Source organism: Arvicanthis niloticus, chromosome 1, assembly GCF_011762505.2.
Source record: "Arvicanthis niloticus isolate mArvNil1 chromosome 1, mArvNil1.pat.X, whole genome shotgun sequence".
In the NCBI taxonomy this organism is placed as follows: Eukaryota; Metazoa; Chordata; class Mammalia; order Rodentia; family Muridae; genus Arvicanthis; species Arvicanthis niloticus.
In genome coordinates this window covers 57,133,386-57,138,740 of record NC_047658.1, presented here as the reverse complement: position 1 = coordinate 57,138,740, position 5,355 = coordinate 57,133,386, and positions in this window count along the sequence as shown.

The window sequence follows — 5,355 nt, the reverse complement described above, 5'->3', positions numbered from 1 at the left end:
GTTGTCAAGTCAGATGCCTGAGCAAAATGCAGTATGAAGCTTCATGCAGGCAGACTCTCACATATCAAATTTTGATGTAACATACATCCAAGTGTCACTTTTTATTGCTGTAGTTACTATTAAAGAACACATGTACATCTCAGAGCATTTACTGTTCAGTTCACTGTTTGCCTCTGGAGGACTGTGAAGCACTCTCTGGCCTGGGGCTCTGCATCTGAGATCCTATGGCCAGGTGAAAAATAGGTGTAATAACTTGGGGCATGATTATTCTTTTATGTATCCCATATGTTTATATTCATGTAAGTAGACATAAAGGTTCCAGTCATGATTCGTTTTGGGAATATTTTCTCACAAGCTTAACTCATCAGACCTGTTTTCTGAAATCCTTTGCAATAGTTCCCTTTGATTACGTAGGTTATTCCAATGACTTTTACAAAAATTCATGTCAATGAATCCAGCTGAACCCATTTGACCTCAGTAATAAAAAGATTAATAAAAGGAAGCAATACCTTTAAACATATTGAATGCTTGTAGATATTAATTTTATATGCTTGCTTTCTACCAGATTCTAGTCTCTTGCACTTATAATTATGAATTGGATAATTTTAGGTCAGGGTCTTGCAAGAATACATAATTTGAAATTAATGTTATTCATAAAGTATTAACAAAAGATGATTAAATGGGAAATCCAAGGCAAGCATGTTTTTTAAATTCTTTGTTCATTAAAGGGCATGTTAAATAACAAGCTGAGTACACTATGCTCTGTCTTAAGTGAGCTCAAAGTATATTAATATTAGTGGTGATGTTGAATAAGAAATTCATTCTATTAATATGCAAGAGTGATTTCCATAATGATGTGTCATTACAAATGCACAGATGTCTTGGATTATTTTGTTTGACTTACAATTTTGTCAGTTCTAAACATTCTTTTTGTTTGTCATCTCTCATGATTTTTTTTATGATAGGTTATCTGATGGATATACATAGATATTACTCAGCACAAATTATCTCTGCCAAGGAAAATCTTTGAAATACCTCATACAAGACAGAAAATAACCTCATAGTACATGGTTTGGAATATAACTCAGTGATCGTTCTTATTATTAATACCTTTTATAAGAATGTATTTTGAAAAACATATACTTTGTTGCCATTCAGTTGCTTTAGGATTTTTTTATAACTCTTGTATTACATTGTATGGGCAGGTATGTCATATGTTAACACTTTTATATTCTTCAGTTTAGTGCTTTGTGAGTATTCAGTTTTACAAGTCATTTTGATCATAATCACACTATTCACTAATTCTTATATTTCTATATTAACTGTCCATCCAAATGTGTCTTTTATTTTTAAGCCATTCAAGACTACGTTTTGCTGTCAAAATAATTTTGGAACAATTGAATCTTCCAAAGAAGTATGATCAACTTGTCATGGTAATTGGCTCTCATTTAGAAAAAAGAAAAAAGAAAAGAAAAAAAACGGGGATTTTCTTTTGTTTCCATGAACTAAAATTTCCATATTTCCATTCACCAATACCAAAGGGGGAATTGTGTATACATTTCTCACCTTCATGTTCGGATGTAATACCTCTTGAGTTTGCAATGTGCTGGGTTTGCAGCCTCAGTCTCTGGGAGTTAGTACCCCTCTGCTGTGTTCAGTACATCTTATTTTCTTCCTGTCCTCTAACACTTCTGGTACTTATATTCAGTCTGTTCAAATTACTGCAATAAATCCTTGTGCCTTGAAGAACATATATTAAGTATGATCCCCTCAGTCTCACAAGACCTTTTCAAGAAGAAACCATACAAAACAGAGATTGTAGGTTGAATAATACACAAATCCACATATGGCTGAGAATCTTCTTGTAGTAACTACTGGATAAAGAGTCAGTTTCCGTAACTATATTTTTGCCTCAGTTTTATTACAATAAATGATATAGAATAATATCAACACAACTTGACTGTTTAAAAGAAATGTTGATACAAAGATCTATGGACATGTAAAAACAGGAGAAATTGAAAGAATTGAGGAATATATGAATCTGACAAAAAATAATGTTTGAGTTTTCAAGACTTAATGTACATGGTAAAATAATTGTTGATTTTTAGATTGCATATGAATTTCATTCTTTTCCCATTCCATTTCCTTCTTCCAATGTCTTACCCTCATATCACTGTGCTGTCTTTCACATTAAAAATACCTTCCATTTTGGTAATTTTTTCCCAATATTATTGGTTATTTTATTTATTTACATGTGAAATGTTATCTCCCTTCCTAGTTTCCCTTCCACAAGCTCCCTATTCCCTCCTCTCTCCCCAACTGCCCACCCACTTCTGCCTCAGTGCCCTAGTGTTCTTCTATCCTGGGTCATTGAGCCTGTACATGACCAAGGGGCTCCCTTCCCAGTGATGCTAGATAAGGCAATCTTATCTTATGCTACTTATACAGGTGGAGCCATAGGTCCTCCTGTGTGCTCTTTGGTTGGTGGTTTAGTCCTTTGGAGCTTTGGTGGGGACAGGGGGGTCCGTTTGTTTAATATTCTTGTTCTTCCTATTTGATTTCAAAACCCTTCACCTCCTTCACTCCTTGCCCTCACTTCCCATTGAGTCACTGTGAACAATCCAATGTTGGGCTGTGTACATTCACATCTGTATTGATCTGGCTCTGGCAAAGCCTCTCAGTGTACAGGTATACGAGCCTCCTGTCCGCATGCACTTTTTGGTATCCACAATAATGTTTGGTGTCTGCAGATGGGATAGATCCCTTTTTGGGAAAGTCCTGGATGACCTTTCCTTTAAACTCTGCTCTACTTTTGTCCCTGCATTTCCTTTTTACAGGAAGAATTCTGGATCAATATTTTTGTGGTGGGTGCATGGTCCCATCCCTCAGCTGCAGGCTGTCCTTATCCACTGGGTATCTACAAGTCCTCTCTCCTCTTTGTTGGGTATTTCATCGAATGTCCTCTCTGTTGGGTTCTGAGAACCACTTGAGTCCCTTGCATCTGTGACTATCTAGTTGATTCCACCAATTTCCCCTCCCCCACTGCTACATTACAACTTTCAAATTCTTGACCCTTTGTACATCTCCCTCATCTCCTCTCATCTGAACTTCCTCCTTTTTACCTTCCCCCTTTTTCTCTTCATGTATGCTAGGATTTTCACTTTTAATCTACTGTAGATTTTTTTTTAATAATGAGAACTTTAATTGCAACAGCATATTATTATGAAGATAGCATTTCACAACTCTCTTTAGTCAGTCACTTAATTTCTTCTGCTTCCTATGCCAAGACATTTCCTAAGCCTTGATGGTGGGGGGATTGTGTTAGCCTTTCTATGTAAGTTGAATCAACTAGTCATTCTCAGTATAACAGACCATTTTGCATTTCTCAATTGACATCTGTATACCATATAAATAACTTTTGTGGATAAATTTTATAGAAACTTATGTCTTAGATAGGAACATAATTATTTAGAAAGTTATATGATACTATGACCACTTAGCAAAATAACAAAACAGTTATATTATAGGCCATTTTTACATCTTCAGTGATGACATTTTCTTTATGTTAAGAATTCTTCTATTAAAAAAAGAAACTGTAATGTCACAACATCATTAATATTTTAATGTAAGTAAGTGATATATTAGATTTATATTACATAAGAAGATATTAAGGAACATAAACATACAATGATATGGTGTCTATTTTTAGGTGCAGGAATGTTCGTTTTGGGCTTCCTTCTTTGTGTGAATTTTAATTTTCATGTTTCCTTCCTGGGAATAAAAATTCAAGTGAATCATTCATATTTTTCATTGATGTATTCAGTGAATTTATATCCAGCTCTACAGCCTCCCCTCTGATTACTCACATCACATGGCTCCTCCCCATTTTCTCCTTTCCCCTTAGTTCCTCACAAGGGAGAACTACCCCCTGCCAAGAGTAGCAACAGAAATTAAGACATCAAATGACTACTCACAACTTCTCCCACTGAGGCCAGACAAGGCACCCAATCATTAGAACAGGTTGCACAGGCAGGTAACAAAGTCAGGGATAGCCACTGTCCCAAGTGTTTGCAGACCCAAATTCCAAGCTGCATTTCTGCTACATTTGTGCACATAGCTTAGGTACAGACCATGTGTGATCATTAGTTGATAGCTCATCTCTAGGGGCTCTCACAAATCCAGGTTGAGTGTGCCTACTGAACTTCTTCTGCTGGTGATGATCTATTTGTGTCTTTAAATCCTTCCCACAATTCTCTCAGAGGACTCCTGAGCTGTGTCCAATGTTTCCCTATGTCTCTGTGGATCCGTTTCTGTCAGTCACTGAGTAGAACAACTAAGAGGATAATTATGCTAGACTCCTGCGTGCAAGCTTAGTAAAATACGTTAAATAGTTTCAGGGACTGATTTTTGCCCATCATATGAGTCTTAATGAAGCCCAGTCATAGGGTAGCTACTGCCTCAATCTGCTTAATGGTTGTCCCTGCACTTCAGTGTGGTCTGCAACACAAATTATGGGTTGAAGGTTTTTTTACTTGGTGTCCCCTGGTAGTCCTGCTTGTCTACAGGAATTGTTCATTTCAGGCTCCAAATCCCACACTGCCCAGAGTCTCAGTTATAATCCTCTGCCTAGACTCTTTGAACCCTCCCCTACCCAAGGTCTTTGACACATTATTGAGATGCCTCCTCCTAATCCTACTGCTATTTTTTTGTTTACAGATCTCAACCTCTCTCCATATTTGTTCCTATAACTGATCCCCCTGATCCTCCTGATCCCCATGATGCCCCTGATCCCCAACCCATTTTCTCTCCCTCCCAACTCCTTCCCCCCATCCTCATCCAATGATTATTCTATTTCTTAGTCTGAGTAAGATACAAGCATCCTCATTTGAGCCTTCCTATTTATTCATATAATCTCACATAGTCAATTCACATAGAAAATTTTAATTGTGTATTTAGATTTCTTTGCAGTTCTAGATGAAACGATAAGTTTTCTTTATTAAATCTATATGACAATATACACATTGTATATAATCAATATACATGGCAACTTTTTTTTAGGATCTAAAAATAACATAAAATTTATACTAAAATATGTGTCAAATTAAATAATTTTTATAGCTAAGTAATAATTTTCCGATATTATATGTTTTAATGATAAAACCATACCAGCATTAAAAGTACAAAAGTGCCTGATTACATATTTTAAGCCAATAGACTGATATAATCATCACAAATTTTATTATCCAGATTGTTTTCTATAATTTTTAATGGTAGAAAAGCATATAATATCATAATACATAGAAAGAATGTGCTGATCATGTGGATATGTTCGGAGTACTATATAAGCAGTTAAAT